The sequence below is a fragment of the Callorhinus ursinus genome, unplaced genomic scaffold (assembly GCF_003265705.2).
Source record: "Callorhinus ursinus isolate GAN/ISIS: 27379988/994484 unplaced genomic scaffold, GSC_fseal_2.0 scaffold32, whole genome shotgun sequence".
NCBI lineage: Eukaryota > Metazoa > Chordata > Mammalia > Carnivora > Otariidae > Callorhinus > Callorhinus ursinus.
The window spans coordinates 2,412,489-2,430,186 of record NW_027397094.1 but is presented as its reverse complement, the minus strand read 5'-3'; the positions used below and the strand labels follow the sequence as shown (position 1 = coordinate 2,430,186).

At 37.4% G+C, this 17,698-nt stretch overlaps 1 protein-coding gene and 1 pseudogene across 1 annotated transcript in view; one reads left to right on the top strand and one right to left on the bottom strand.

Moving 5' to 3' along the window:
• Window positions 1-17,698, bottom strand: part of PCDH15 (protocadherin related 15) — a 1,645,434-nt gene that overhangs the window by 1,042,438 nt on the left and 585,298 nt on the right. The window lies entirely within an intron of this gene.
• Window positions 3,181-3,955, top strand: LOC112808046 (small ribosomal subunit protein eS4, X isoform-like; annotated as a pseudogene).

Here is a 17,698-nt window from a genome sequence, read left to right as displayed (position 1 = left end):
ATATGAATGAAATTAGTATGTTTTCTTTGTTTAGCTTCATTCACTTAATGGGATTATTTTAAGATTCATTTAATGTTATTCTGAATATCAATAGATCTTTTTTTAAAATTTCTGAGTAATATTCCATTGTATGGATATACCACTATTTGTTTATCCATCTACCTGCTAATAGGGCTTATACAATACATCCTTACTTTACCACAGTCTACTTTTGAGTGACATTTTACCACTGCACATACAGTATTATAGTAATTATAATATAGTATACTGACAATTCCCCATTTCAGTCTTTGTCATATTTTTTCACATATCTTACTTCTACATATTTACCTGTACAAGAGCCACAGTACACTTTTATTATTTTTACTTCAAAGAGTAAAATCGGGCGCCTGGGTGGTTCAGTTGGTTGGGCGACTGCCTTCGGCTCAGGTCATGATCCCAGGGTCCTGGGATCGAGCCCCGCATTGGGCTCCCTGCTTGGCGGGAAGCATGCATCTCCCTGTCCCAGTCCCCCTGCTTGTGTTCCCTCTCTCTCTGTCTCTCTCTCTCTCTCTGTCAATTAAATAAATAAAATCTTTACATAAAAAAAGTAAAATCAATTAAAGAGATTTTTTTTAAAAGAGAACAAGAAAATCTAATATATTTCCCACATATTTACAATTTATGCCGCTATTCATTCCTTTGTACAGATATAAACTTCTATATCGTGTTTTTATCCTTCTACTTGAAAGGTGTTTTTAAACATTTATTATTTGTCTTTTATATCGATCTGCTAAGGGCAAGTGAGTGTTTAGTCACCTTTTATTTTTTCTCTTCCCTTCCCTTCTCTTCCCTTCCCCTCCCCTGCGCTCCCCTCCCTTCCCTTCTTTTCTTTTAGTAGGCTCCACACCCAGCATGGACCCCAAAGCAGGGCTTGAACTCATGACCCTGAAATCAAGACCTGAGCTGAGATCAAGAGTCAGACACTTATGGGCACCTGGGTGGCTCAGCAGCCAACTCTTGGTTTTGGTTCAGGTTATGATCTCAGGGTCCTGAGATTGAGCCATGTTTTGGGCTCTTCACTGAGCATGGTGCCTGCTTGGCGTAGCTCGCTCTCTCTCCCTTTGCTCCTCCCCACCACTTGCACTCTCTCTTTTTCTCGCTCTCAAAAAAAAAAATAATAATTAATGAATGAATAAAAAAAAAGTCAAATGCTTAACTTAGCCATGCAGGCACCTCAGTCACTTCATTTATTTTTATTTTTATTTTTTATTTATTTATTTTTTTAAAGATTTTACTTATTCATTTGCAAGAGAGACAGAGAGAGAACAAGCAGGGGGAGAGGCAGAGGGAGAGGGAGAAGCAGACTTCCCACTGAGCAAGGAGCCCAACGCGGGACTCCATCCCAGGACCCTGGGATCATGACCTGAGCCAACGGCAGACGCTTAACCATCTGAGCCACCCAGGAGCCCAGTCACTTCATTTTTTAAAGATATTCCTAAGAGTCTAGTCTACAGATAGACAACTGTTTTTCTTTCAGGATTTTTTTTTAATTTTTTTAGAAAGGGAGACAGAGAGGGGGGAGACGGGAGGGGAAGAGGGAGAATGAGAGAGAGAATCTCAAACAGGCTCCACACGCAGCATGAAGCCCAATCTAACAACTCTGAGATCATGACCTGAGCTGAAATCAGGTCGGATGCTTCACAGACCGAGCCACCCAGGCGCCCCTTCTTTTAGGATTTTAAACATAATGTAATTTTTCCATTGTTTTCTGGCTTATATTGTGTCAAATGGGATATCTGTTTTCATTTTATCTGTAACTGCTTTACTAAGATTGCTTTTAGGCTTATTTTTATCCTTGGTTTTGAGGCATTTCAGTCTGATATGACTTGTTGCAGTTTTGTGTTCCTCATAGTTGGCATTTCTTGAACTTCTTGAATCTATTGGTGTATAATTTGCATTAAATTTGGAAAGTTTGTAGACAATATTTCAAATTCAAATTTGGAAAATCTGTAGACATTATTTCATGAAATATTTTTTCTGTCTCTCCTTTTTCAGGTATAGCAATTACAAATGGCCGCTTGATAGTATCCTAGAAGAGTTCACTGATGTTTTCTTCTTTGTGTCTTTAGTCTTTTACCTCACCGTTTCATTTCAGATAGTTTCTATTTATTCTATCTTCAGTTCCTCTGGACTTCTCTTTTACAGTGTTTAATTTTCTTTCCAATGTCATCCTAAGTATTTTCCACTTCATATTTATCATGCTCGAGTTTTTCTCCACCATTCTGTACGCTTGGAATATAATTATACCAACTGTTTAGTGTCTTGTCCACTACTTCTATCATATTTAAAATCTACATGTCAATTTCTATTATTTGTTTACTATATTTTGAGTTATAATTTCTTACTTCTTTGAATACCAATATAATATTTCATTGAATACCAGACACTATTCTGTGTTTTACCTTGCTGAATCATGGATGGTTTTATATTCTTCTAAATGCTTTTCAGCATTATTCTAGAAAGCAAGCACAGTAGTTAGAACTAGTGTGATTTTTTTTCTAAAATGGCTTTTAGATTTGTTAGCTGTGTCCAGAGCAGTGCTCAGTGTAGGACTAATTATCCCCACTACTAAGATAATATCTTCCTGAGTATTAATTATCTCCACTACAAGGATATCCTTTTCTCGTTGTTGGTTTTTGTTGTTTTGTTTTCTTTGTTTTAGAGAGACCATGAGCAGGTGGAGAAGGTGAGAGAGAATCTCAAGCAGACTCCACACTCAGTATGGAGCCTGACACGGGGCACAATCTCACGACGCTGAGATCATGACATGAGCCAAAATCAAGATTCAGACACTTAATGGACTGAGCCACCCAGGCACCCCTAGGATATCCTTCCGAGTACTCTAACTTATGCAGATTTTTTTTTTCCCATTCTGGAAATTAGAGTTTTCCACTTGGCTAGTTAGAACATGAACTATCCTTGGTTCTGTGTGAGTCCTGAGAAGCATTCCTCTGTTCTTTTCAGGCTCTTTGCATAGCCTCAGGGAGTTTCCTCATAAGCATGTGCCAGTCAATATTCAACTTAAGACATAGAGAGTACTCTACTCTCTTTTCTTAGGTACCAGAAGGAGATGGTTCTCTTTTTGTGCCTAGCACAGCCGTGGCTCATGATCCCCAGAAGCATCTGAAGTGTATAGCATCTCCAAAGCATTGGATGCCAAATAAACTGACCAGTGTGTTTGTCCTTTCTCCATCTACTGGTCCTCATAAGCTAAGAGAATGTCTCCCTCTCATTATTTTCCTAAGGAACAGACTTAATAACGTCCCAACATGAGATGAAGTAAAGATGATCTGTATGAGGCATTTTATTAAGATTGATGGCAAGATCTGAACTGATACAACCCACCCTACTGGTTTTATGGATGTCATCAGCATTGTCAAGACTGAAAAGAATTTCTGTCTGATCTGTGACAACAAAGGTCACTTTTCTGTTCATTCGATTACACCTGAGGAGGCCAAGTATCAGTTGTGCAAACTGAGAAGGAAGTTTGTGAGAACAAAAGGAATCCCTCACCTGGTAACCCGTGATGCTGGCACCATCCACTCTCCTGATCCACTCATCAAGGTGAATGACACCATTCAGATTGATTTGGAAACTGGAAAGATTACTGATTTCATCAAGTTTGACACTGGTAATCTGTGTATGGTGACCAGAGGTGCTAACCTGGGAAGAACTGGTGTGATCACCAACAGAGAAAGACAACCTGGGTCTTTCCATGTATTTCCCATGAAAGATGCCAACAGCAACAGATTTGCCAACTGGCTCTCCAACTTCTTTGTTATTGGGAAAGGCAACAAGCCATGGATTTCTCTTCCCTGTAGAAAGTGTATTCACCTCACCATTGCTGAAGAGAGAGACAAGAGACTGGCAGCCAAACAGAGCAGTGGGCAAAATGGTCTCTAGGTGACTTGATTGGAAGTCTTTATACTTAATTAAAGATAATACAGAACAATTGGGGGGGGGGAAGACTTGGAGAGGACTCCAAATCTCAGAAGCCATCTCTTTGGAAAGCTCTTTTCTCTCCAGTCCTCTGTCCTGTGAACTCCAGCTGCCTTAGCCTTCTTAGCCACCTATTTCTGTCCCTTAATCTGAATAGAATGTCCCTTAATCCGAAATAGCCAGGCTGCACCTGGGTTACTCCTCAACAGTACAGCTGGGAAAGTCTCTGAAGACCAAATCTCAGGGCAGTCATCATGCTCACTAATCTCTTTTCTCTCTCACAGGAATCCCTGCCCTAACCTCCAATATATGAAAAGTATTGTTTTATATATTTTATTTATTTATCTTTGTTGTTTTCTCATGTAGGAAGGAAAATTTCGTATCTGTTATACTATGCTGGCTTGAAGCAGAAATCCCCCAGTGATGCTTTAATTTTTCTAAGGGATTTTTATTGTTTCCCTGTAGGGAGTGCAATGTAAAACCTTTCATAACTTTCCATGAAATCTTCAGTAAAATAATCAGTAAATAACAAACTGTTGATATAGTAAATATATTTTGAGAAGGTACAGAGACTCTTAGTCCTTCTTCAGTAAGTAGGAAGTGGATACAACTTCAAATGGGCAAGAACTTTGCTTGTTTATCAGCACATCCCCAGAATCTACAACTATGTTTGCATATAGTAAATAGTAGGCACTTAATAAATGATTGCTGAATAATGTTAGGATATTGGCTAACGAACTAAATATGTCCATTAAGATATATAAGCTTTTCTGCTCTGATTTCTAAATATAACTTGTCAGCATGTTCTGTAATTTAGATTAATTAAGAAGTGTTAAAGTGCTTCATGCCTACATTTGGTATAATTGTCAAGTTAATAAACACACCCTGCTTCTGTCCCCCAGACATTACTAAATTCTTGATGTCACTAATAATGATAATCAAGAAGGAGAACTTTGTAGGTCTTCTGAGAAACCTCTTTAGTTTCAGTCTGTTAGAACCATTCTGACAAATACTGCTCATAAGCCTTTAGGAGTAGAAAGCTCTACTTTTATTTTAAGCTGTATAGAGAGAGGACTTCAAAATATGCCAATTACAACATTTCATGACCTTGTGACATTCTAAATCACAATACCATCACTTTTAAAATGTGTTTGATGTGAGTTATAAAAACACTTATACATTTTTACCTAGTAAATACAGTTCTTGGAATTATTTTAGGAGGGCAATGGTATCATAGAATCAATAATAATGTAATATATTAAAATGATAGAATTTCTGACAGAATACTATCCCATTATTAAAATTATATTGTGACTGCTTTGTAGGCACATGGAAGAACCCTATGATTAATAAATTAAGTGAAATGTATAGAACATGAAAACAAATTTATTTATTTATTTATTTATTTTAAAGATTTTATTTATTTATTCATGAGAGACAGAGAGAGAGAGAGAGAGAGAGGCAGAGGGAGAAGCAGGCTCCCAAGGAGCAGGGAGCCCGATGCGGGACTCGATCCCAGGACCCTGGGATCACGACCTGAGCCAAAGGCAGACGCTTAACCATCTGAGCCACCCAGGCACCCCATGAAAACAAAATTATGACACTGTGGTAAAATGTGTGTGTACATCAAGGACAAATAGAAAGGAGTGCAGAATAATGAAAACGTCTGATTTGTTAAGGTCGATAGATGGTGAATAATTCTTTATACAAAATACAGATTTAGAGAAAGAGTTGCTATACAAAAGGCTATTTGCAGCTCAAATATCTATTGTAAAGCCAGGTTTAATTTGGATCACATTTGCAAATATGGAACATCAGTTTTCACTCCTTAAAGTCTTTCTCATATGTTTATGTATGAAATTAAATATTAAACTTTTTCTAGGCTATGTGAAAATATTCACATTTATAACCCAAGGGGAAATGTAATTTTCATCTGGGCTTGTGGCATAAGAATACTCATAATTTGTTACTATTTTGTACAGTTAGTTCTTGGGGGCTTTGAGACCCTTATTTTATGCTCCTATTCCAGCATCCTCTAATCATGGATACTGACAGCAGTTTCAGTATTGCTCAGTGTTAGTACAGGAAACAAGGGTGACTAGCCAAGCTTCACTATTGCTCACACAAGCAGACTGCTGAAGTGAGAGAATTAGGGCTAATTTAAATGAAATGTGTACCTTGTCTCATGTGAAGGGAGTATAAACCTTCCTGACATTGTGACAGTTACAGTTATCTAAGGGAGTGAGTAACTTTCGATTGCCAAGCTACATCTTAAAAATAGAAGCACACTCTATTGAAAAACAAGGACCCCAAACAGATGTGTACACATTCACACTCACACACACACACACACACACACTCACACACACTCACACACACAATAGGAAACACCCTGGCTTGTGGGATACCCATGCACACAACACATATATTTGTAAGGGCAAAATAAATACCCCTAATGACTAAATTAACATCTCTAAGAATCTCTAAGACTCTAAAATGAAAATCAGTTCCCAAATGATCAAGTTATGAGATAAATATGCCACTTTTGCAATTTTCTTCTAAACCAGAACATAAAGCAAAGGGATCAAATGAGGATATGCTGGGACACTCCTAAATTACACACACACACCCCAAAGGGACAATGGCATAGCCTGGAGGTTAAAATAAATTTCTTTCCCATGAAAATTGCACATATTAATTTAACAGTCTTTAGTAAAACTCAGTGAACACAATTCCGCTATCAAAGTCCTACAAAATTCAGCCCAGGATACTCAACTAGGAAAACTCCATTTATATTGATACTTTATGTCTGTAAAATATGTTAATATTTTAATATGAAATAAATTATATATACATATGTGTGTACATATATGTATACATGTTCATATATTCATACCTGCATACACATACGTCATCCTGAAAAATGACCTTATACTCAAACAGTACATAAATGATATCCCAATGCACCCTGTTTCTTTCATAACATTGAAATCCCCTGACCTTCTATTCCTAATGAAATGTTTCCTTTGAAGTCAGCAATATAAAAATATATTTCCATCAAAATCCTTCAGAGTTATAAAAGGTTGAATAAGTTCAGAATTCTGAGCAGACGCCAAGGACACACCATTTAACAGAGTTTTTCGTTTACCATGTAACGCAGTATCCTCAAAATACTAAAGTTAATGCTGTACTCTTAATGCATATGGAAAATAGATATGAATTTGAGAAATCTTTTTATACATATTCATTTGGTTTTCAGGTGAATGCTAATTCTTGGCTTTTTTGAAGATTTTATTTATTTGAGAGAGAGAGAGAATGAGTGAGAGAGCAGGAGTGGGGGGAGGGGCAAAGAGAGACAAGCCGACTCCCTGCTGAGCAGGTAGCCTGAAACGGGACTTGATCCCAGGACCCTGAGATCGGGATCTGAGCCAAAGGAAGATGGTTAACTAATGCAGCCACCCAGGCACCCTTTAATTCTGGTTTTTATACTCGATTCAGGATTGACAAAATTCCAGAACACAAACAGAGGAATGCAGCGTCACAGAATGTCTAAGTGAGATCTCAGGTCCCACTTCACACTTCGCAGAGCACCCATCTCCTTAGCTGCAGGCATTTCTTTTGGAAACCCCCTAAAAATGACTAGTTCCATTAACAGATATTGTGAGCACCCATTACATGCTGAGCACTTTCTTTTGGGCATACAACAATGAGTTTTTGTGTGTCAAAACCAGGAATGTCTCCGATATAATATCCTTGGGTCTATTTGCTTCTCGTTCAGAAAATAAATGCCGTAGGGGCACCATTATTTCATATGTTGATCATTTGGGAACCGGTTTTTATTTTAGATTTTTAAGATATTAATGTAGGGAATGTCTTAATTTTTAAGATATTCCCTGCCTATCAGCAGGGAATCTTAGGTTCATTCCTTGATCACTGTGTGATCTTGTACAGATTATACTTAATTCTTCTATTTCAATGATTACTTATATGAGTCTTTCATAGAGGTGATGAGAAGAGTAAATATATGTCTATATCCATATATCTATACATAAATATGCAATTATATATTGATAAATACATACGTTTATATACATACTTGTACATAAAAGCACTTAAGAGAGCATAGTTACTATTTTTTTCCTACTATTGTCAGGATCCAGTGGAGTCATAGATGTGTGAACTAGCTATGAAAATGATGTGTGGTAATGGTTCACAGTGGCCATGTGGAGAGCCATGGGAACACACAGCAGAGGCGCCTAATGGAGACAAGGTGCGTGGAGGGATGGGCAGTGACAGAGGGCCTCCTAGAGGAAGTGACTGAAGCGATGAACACCACAGGTAACTAAAAGTTAGTGAGGAAAACAGAGAGGGGCAGAGAGAGAGAGAAAGGGGAGGGGAGAAGACCTCCCTTAGAAAAAGAGGGGCAAGAACCGTGTGGCCAAGTGTCTTCCTTATGCAAGACATGGTTTGACGTAACACGCAGGGGAATGGAACTGAAAGTTGAGTCTGCCTGGAAAGCCACCGTGCAGCACATTTAAAAGGAAAATGTTTAGGAAACATAAGGTATGTCATGAATTATTTGGAGATTTAAAGAACTTGGAAATTAGCACACTAGGGATCCCAAAATGACTAAAGTTGGTTATGTTGTCAGTTCCAGGGTTTAGAATCCAAGTTTTCTGGAATGGCATTGTCCTTAAGTTGAAGTGAAATGTACATGATGATTCTGTATCCCCCAAATCATTTCTTTCACCCCTGACTGCACCAGGGAGCTACTCGAGTGTACAGAACACGAGATTACTTTGAATTGAGCAGTCTCCCAGCCCAGTCATCATCTCTTCAAAATTCGGAGAACACTGTGTCAAGAATTCACTAAATCACCACCATTGATATTTGAGAAGTCAGAATAAAAGTGCTAAAAGACTAGAAGATGGAAAATACTAATTACTTTCAAAGGAGGAAACCCAAATATCTGATCTAGTCTTAAAATCAATCCCAATATTGGTTCTAGAACTATTTGTTTCAGGGATATTAAGAAACTATCTGGAAAGATACACACTTAAAACTTGCACAGCTGCAGAAAATAAGTGACTACAGATTGAACTCATTTACTTCTTAAATAGGGTCAAGAGATTAGGAAATGAGTGCACAATGGCCCTTATGGAGATGATATTTATAATGGTTATTTGTCATAAAAGTATTCGATAAATTCTTGTAGAAACATAACTATATAAGCACATGTTGGTGAACATAAGGACATCTGGACTAATAATTTTAAGAAGGATAATTTTCAAAGTACCTAAAATATGCACAATTTCAATCTGTAATCCTTCCTGGCCATTCACTACATGTATCTCCTCACCCTAGTTCTTTTCAATTCTTATTACCTATGACCAGAGTTAAAGTTTAGAAAGCATATTAATCATGTATGTGAATGTATTTTAATAAATTATTTTTTAGAAAGCCTAAATGCAGGGCGCCTGGTTGGCTTGTCAGGTGAGTGTCCAACTCTTGGTTTCCACTTGGGTCATGCTCTCGGGGTTGTGGGCTTGAGTCCCATGCTGGGCTCCACAGTCAGTGGGGAGTCAGCTTCTCCCTCTTCCTCTGCCCCTTCACCTACTCATGCTCTCTCTCTCTAGTAAATAAATAAATAATAAATATATAAATAAAAATCTTTATTTAAAAAAAAGAAAACATAAATGCATTAAATGATAAAATCAGGATCCAACCAAATGTGTTAGGGTGAAACCATAGACGGATACTGATAAAAATAAATGTAGTATATAGACCAATATTGCATTCCACACTCAGCTCAAGTGAATCAGGTCAGAGTAAGGGAATCTAAGATTAGCAATTACGCCCGTGAGGTGAGAGTGGGGATTCAAGTTGAAATTTTAGTAATAGTAAATGAGTTGACTATGTATGTAACAGATGCAAATCATGCATGCTAAAGGAGTGTTTAGAATAACGGTAGAAATAATAAATAATAATAATGCCTAACACATAAGTGCTACAGTAAAATTCACAGCTATAAGTTTATGAGTTAAGTATATTCATTATCCCCATTTTACAGGTGAGTAACCAGGCACAGAGAGATTAAATTAAGCCCAAGTCACACAGCTAATGGGCAACAGAGTAACTTGACTCCAAAGTCACTGCTCTTCAGCTGAACACTACATTTTTAAAGAGAAAAGGAACATTCAGAAATGACTGGTTATGGTAATAATGACAGTACTCGAGATATCCATACTCGAAAGGGAGACACAACTTATGGAAGAAATTACCAAAATCCATAGCTGACTTCCAACTCTGAATAGCTCTCTTGGGAAAGAGGCTGGACTGGTTTCTATGGCTCCAAAGGGAGAATAGGAAATAAAAAAGGCATATTTTTAACACAAGTTAAAAAAAGACTTCATCATGTAATGGCTGCCTAAGATGGGTTTTGGTTAATGATATATACAACTGCAGAATTACAGGGTTCGAGGGATGATGTGTAGCTAAATCCACCTTCAGTAATGGTGTTGATATTTTGTACGATATTTACTGTTTGTAAACAAGGGGAATTGCCCTTCGTACACTCTAAATTGACTGTTGTCCATCCACGGTAGATCTGAAACACCAGCAGTCAATCTATTTCAAAAGGGGCATTTATGCGCTCAGAAAAGCCAGTTTCTATGGCCCGAGTGTAACATTTGCATATATCTACATCTAATTTTACTTGATGTACTTTCAGTTCAGCTAATGAAGTTAAGGAATCTACGCTCTTTTTTTTGTTTTTCTTTTAAAAAATATTACCGGGCAGAACATTCCTTATTATATGTCATATGTTATGCTATCAAGTTCGCACCAGTTCCCCTAAACAAAGAAAATTCTTACTTATTCTCTGCATGTTCCTCTCTCCTTCTGTCGTCTGTGATTAGCAACACATTTAGGCTGCCTCTTTGTTCTAAATATCTGGATAATTAACTGTCCACCTTCCATTTTTAACTATGAGTTTGACCTAATGTAGACATTAAGAAACTCACCAGTTAGTCCCATTAGGTCTGATACATTCTGAGTACTTTCTTATGTACAATTATCACTTCCTCTTCTTTGTTAGCATTTTTATTTAACTTATTTAAATATACCCTAAATTAATTTTTATTCTAACGGCATTATCCGAAAAGGTAATTACTAGAATTTGTGCATATCAACATTCTACTATGGCGTGCCATAAAAGCCTTAAGTTTGCTTTTTCAGAGTAAGGAGACAGTATATTTAAAGAAATGAAAATCTACTGACTGCTCATAGAAACAAAGTGCGCTCTCAGGGCGCCTGGGTGGCTCAGTCAGTTAAACGACTGACTCTTGATTTCAGCTCAGGTCATGATCTCGGGATCATGGGATGGAGCCCCAGGTCAGATTCTTCGCTGAGCAGTGAGTCAGCTTCTCCCTGTCCCTCTGATCCTACCCCTGCTCACATTCTCTCTCTCAAATAAATAAATACTTATAGAAGAAACAAAATGAGCTCTCTTCAAATATGAAATGAACATGTATCTTTTATTATAGCCCAAATCCAGCTGGGCCATCTTGGAACATGTTTTCAGTCCATCAAAGCCTTCAAAAAATAAACACATAAAAAAATATATGACATTCAAATTGGACTCCAGAAGCCTTGAAGAAAAATGTGTCTGCATCAGTGGGGAACATAAAGGAGATTTAAAAAGTAATAACCTATTAAAGATAAGTATTAAACATGAGTTTCAGACAAATCCTCTCCAGATGAATTTCTTCTTCCCAAAGTTTCCCACCTGTAACAGGAAGGGGAGTCTCCAGTTCCCCTTCCTCCCACTGATGTAGTCCCTTTATGGGCATGTTGTTCACCAATGAAAATTCTTTTCTGTTTGCTCATCCATACAACTCACCCACACTGTGATGACTATAGATCTCTACCCTCATTCACCTTGTTCACTACCCTACTGCTTGGCACATCCTGATGGACAAAATTCTTTATCCTGGAAAATTCTATAAAGAGGTATTTGCAAGTTACCACTAGGAATTCAGCTATTTTTATATCCTGAAAACAGCTTGGCATTTCTACTGCCCGTGACACACAAATCGGTATCTGCCAAACCATACTGGCTAACGTTTCTAAGCGGTAGGGCTAATTCTCGAACAAGCCAAAATCTCAAGAGAACTGATAACTAAAAAACATAAAACCATTTTTAAAAAGGTTCTTTTGGAAGCCTTGTCTAACTGAAAGACATATTTCTTTTGTCAATAAATTCTCCATTCTTCCCAGAGAATCATGAGAAATAATACCATGATTAGCTAACCAAGTTTTAGAGTTTGTTGGTTTGTTTCTTTTGAACAGTTATTCATTTTGCTCAACACTTTGGATTCACGAATGATCTTCTCCTTACCCCTAAGCTGATTAAAAAAAAAGAATAAACAATAGCAGAGACATGAAGAAGGCATGTTTCAATAAAGAACTGCAAAATCCTAATAATCTTGAACATTACTGTGATTTTCATATTCTCAAGATTTGTTGCTCAAAAATGAGAGGTATTACAGACACAATCCTACGGTTAAGGCGCTTAAAAAACACTGGCGAAAGACTAAACAATATATTTTTTAAAATTCTAATTAAGCCAAATGCTAACGAGCAGCATAACTCCAAAGCAATACAGCTTCAAGAAGAGACAAAGACTATAGCAAGCCTGCTGATCAAGCAAAGCACTGACACATTTTTCATGTGAGATAAGCCTTGAAGAATGAATATTACCTGTAATGGTAGGAATCAGAGGAAACATGTTTCCAAAGAGAGAAATACAATTCACCAATTATATTCTGATAATGATTGGAATTCAGGGTGTCACTTGAAGATAAATATACAATTTCCTTGGGCTTTGACAAAGATCCTAAAATGATAACGATGACCACATGTGAGGAGGAGAATCCGAAAATACAAAGGTGAGTATGAAAAAGAATTTGAGCTCTAAGAAAATTCATAAATAATCTATTTTCTTAAAATATTCAGCAATAAACCTATGTTTATCTGCATAGATTTTGCATAGAGCAATCACTTAATAATCAGGAATGGTTTGTTTCTTTGGTCATCCAGCAGATTTAACTGATCAAGTCAATTTTGCCATTTATTTGTCCCCTAAAAAGGCAAGCATAAGAATGATAACATTGAACAGGTGTTAATAATTCTATGCTAAATATTGACATTTATCATTCACCTCAATCTTTCCAAAATCCCTAGGGCTAGATTTCATTAACCCCATTTTACAGACAACAGAAACACAGAGTCCCCAGAGCTTGAGTAATTTGGCCCCGAGTCACAGGGTTACTATGTTAGTCAAGTTATAATAGCAGGTCTGATTTTACAACTCATATTCTGAATAATCAAACTATGAATTTATCTCTCCTGACCAGGCATATATTAAACAAAATGTGACCAATGAAGAGCCCTCATTTACATATATGCTAACACCAGTTTAAGTATTTTAAATAGTAACACTTGATATATCAAATCTTGTTAAAATTTTGGGCTGCCGTTATCACAACTGTTATTTAAGGTAGTTCTCATCTTGGAATAATCAGACAGGAACAAAAGTATAATCAGGCAGTTCTTACATTGATCTTGTTATTTCTGACACAATAAATTCAGTTTCTGTCCCTGAACCCCTGTATAGGATGGTTCAGTTCTATATCAAGGTTGAAATAACATGAAGATTGAATACTAATGTGGAAAACTTGTCACAAAGAAGAAATTTTGATAAGATCCTGGTATTAAATAATTAATAAAGAACGGGCACTGTGCATGGTGAATGTCTCTCGATTTTATAATAAACAAGGCCAGGAGGGAATAAAACTCAGAAAAGCACTTGTCCTGAAAACAAATCCAGTGTTCTTGGAATAACCGGGTAGGAGTAGGAACAGTAACCCAGGGTCGCTCTTGGTAAATTCAGTTTCTATCCCTGAACCCATCTCAGTTAAAGAGCCTGAATTTATTGTTAATCTCACTAAATTCTATTATAACATCTGCAGTTCGCGTTAATATAATTCTTAGTTATAATGTAACTGGAAGGAAACACTCTTAATGCTGTTAACGTTGGCTGGTGTTGAGCATCTGGGCTGATTCCAGATAGGAAAATGAGATTTATTTTGGTTAGATCAAATCCCTCTGTGGGGCCAGCTTGGTTATAAATTATGAAAAGGTGTGTCTCCCCTTTACGCATCTCCACTATCCCTGCCTTTTCCCCATGCCCTATAGACAGAGAGAGAATTAACTTTATAGCAAGTGCTCCAAAGTGCTCCACGTAAGAAAGTAGCCAAAATGCCATAGACTTAAGAGTTCTTGGAATTACAGGGAGTGAGGAAGTAGGAAGGAGGTGCCCGGAAAGTGGGGGGAAGACGATAAGAGAGGGAACTAAAGGTACAGCCCTGGGGAAACGCCTGCAGTCAGTTACTACCGAGGGGCAGAAATCTAGACGTTATGTTGAACCACACAACACTGCAGATATCCGATTACATTTTGACCTACATAACTAGCAATTTCACATGACTTAACCTAGTAAATTGATGTTTAATATCAGGTTTGCTATAATGAATCACATACCTTCAGTAAATTTTGGCATCTCTTTACAATCTGCAATGCTTAATGGCCTTTTAAGAAATTGAAAGGACATAGGGCCTTCTGATAAATGGGGATAGACACTTGATATATACATATACATAATATGTATGTGCGTTCACAGATATGTGTGTATCTATATATTTGATGTGTAGTGACTTACATCTAAATAGTATATTTATTTTTTTAAATAATAAAGTGGACATGCATCTACCATCTCAGCTTAAAAATCAGAGAATGCCTTATTTGAATATTAATTAAAGGTTGACTCTAGATTGTGTCAGGCCTTAGGAACATCTGATTTAAAATAACATAAGGTCAATTTCAAGCTGTGGTTTGTGGTAGAGGCCTATGTTTAAAATCCCCCGTGGAATTTCTTTCCCTCTGCAGTTTGACAGAGGGGCGCGAATAGATTTGGCAGAGTGAGTTTTTGTTTTCTGCCCAGCACTCTCTCTGTTCTTTTTAAGGAGTGCAGTCCTGGAGACATGCTCTGTCTGAGCCCTGGATGGAGGCAGGCGGGCAGATTATGTTCCCCAGGACTCCGGGGGAACCCACTGTTGCTTTCTGCCAAGTCCGATAAAGAAAAATGCAACACTTGAGACATGTAGGTACCACCTGAGGGCAAAATATGGCAAAAAATTCATCAGGCATCTATTATTGAGAAAATAAGTTTGAAATACGCTTTGATTAGTAGGGGGGATTCAGTGTCCCCATATCACTGTTTGGGTAATAAATTAATCATATTAATAGATATGAAATGGGCAAACATGATCATTCACAGTAGATAATTTTTAGGTGCATATACGAGTTATCTTCATTGATCTTCCAACAATCATGTGAGAAAGGTACTGTGATTATGTCCATTATACAGGTAAGGACAGAAGATCAGAGAGACTTAGATGAAGTCACAGGAATGAGAAGGGGTGGGGCTGGCTTTTGGTCCCAGGCAGTGGGGTTCCAGAGTTCTGCTTGTAACCACGACTTTATAGCTTCTCACTGTAGCATTTCCATGTGCCTTTCTCCGGTATGATGTGTTGGGTTTCTCTGACACAAATAAATGTTAAATTGAAATAGTAAAACTTAGGATCTCTAGAACTACAAAGTAACAAACTGTAATCTCCCTAGAAATATTTATATCTCAAAGGGAATATTCTCTCTCTCTATGTACATGTATATGTGTGTATATGTTTATAGTGTGTAGGTGTGTATATATGTATGTTTAGTGTGTATACATGTGTATACTTACATATAAAGCAAAACTATACACATAAACCCTTTACATATGTATGTTCAGTTCTCCACACGTACATAAATGCATGCAGGTAAAGAGAGTAAGCAACTAATATAAATATTCTCAAAAAAATTTTCACCCTCCCAGAAACATAGAACTTGTTTGAAAATTAGTCATGATAGTGTGTGTTTGTTTGCAAAGAGATTTTGTTACTTTTCAGCTTTCAGAATCTGTTTAAGAATGACCTGGGCTTGATTATATAGCTAAGTCCATATCACCTATACAGTAGTTCACAGTTTTCAATATTTTTTTAAAGATTTTATTTATTTACTTGTCAGAGGGAGAGAGAGAGAGCAGGAGCAAGGGGAGCTGCAGAGGGAGAGGGAGAAGCAGGCTTCCACTGAGCAGGGAGCCCGATGCGGGGCTCGATCCCAGGACCCTGGGATCATGACCTGAGCCGAAGGCAGACGCTTCACCAACTGAGCCACCCAAGCGCCCCAGTTTTCAATACTTTTGAAACATGATTTTTCACTACTGTGCTTCTCCCACACATCTATGTGTGATTTGGAAACTTTTAAGAAACTTTTGTAGGAAGATTCAATGCATGGTACCTTGAAAAGTTCGAAACAATTTAAAGTATGGCAATATTCAAAACATGAGAAGAAACAAGTTGTGAGTGTGTCGTCTGCCTTGTGTGTCCTCAGCATCATTACCCACTTGACTTCTCCCCAGAACCCTGATTCCTGTGTGGTATCCATGAGTGCTGGGAGAGGCAGATGCTCCATCGAGCTGTGGGCTAAAATGATCAGTGATGCTCAGCTCATCAGTATGGAGAGCTCTGCTGTCACGGGGACTGTCCAGAGTGGACATGTGATCTCCGTCTGATCAGATGCACCTGAGGCTTCCCTGGGAAAATTGGTCACGTGTAGTCTCCCTTGCTTTTGTGCTTGAAAATTTGGTGTCCAAATATCACTCCTGAAACTAACACTGACATTTTTCTACCCGGAAGAACACAGCCTGAAGTCAAAGTGAGTTCCCTGAAAAGGGGTAAGCAAGAACGCTGCAGAGAATGAGTCAGAGCCCATATCAAGCAGTCTCCGAAATCCGCACAAATTCTCCATCTTCATAATCATGTAGATCGATGTGCTATTTCTCCAACTGTTTCAACTGATTTGGTGGGTCTTACATTAGTTGCAACCAAAGCCATTCTAAATGTTGAAAGAAACACTAAGAATACTGAAGTTTCAATATCTGAAAGGAATCAGAAATGAAGTTGGCTTCATTTAAATACCAAGTAATCTCAGTATTCATATTCAATACAAAAAAATAACTTTACCAATGCATTTTTAAAAGTTTTCCAGCTTGAGATATAATTGACATATAAAACCATGTAAGCCTAAGGTGTACAATATGATCATCTGATATATATATATATCATTTTTGATACATATATATTGTTTGATATATATATATCAAAAATGATTATCATTATAAGGTTATTGACGATGCATTTTAAAGGGCCAACTTAATGTTCTTAATATCCAAGAATTTCAGCCTTGAAATAATAGTTAAAATGGAGCAAACATTAGTCAATTAAAACCCACACAAACAAAGAAACCCAACAGACTGTCCGCGATACACAAAGCTCTGTTCTAGAATGGCAAAATGGACATGAGCATAAAACACAAAACCTCTAACTCAATCATATAATCTCATTAGTTACAAAAGTATTTTGACGCTTCATTGGCATCTCTCACAGACATAGACTGTCTCAAGCTTGGCCTTTCTTAGCCCCAACCTCCTTTTTTCCAGTGTCCAAAAATATCCACTGAGCAATTACTGATTATGAAACAATATACTATTTACTGA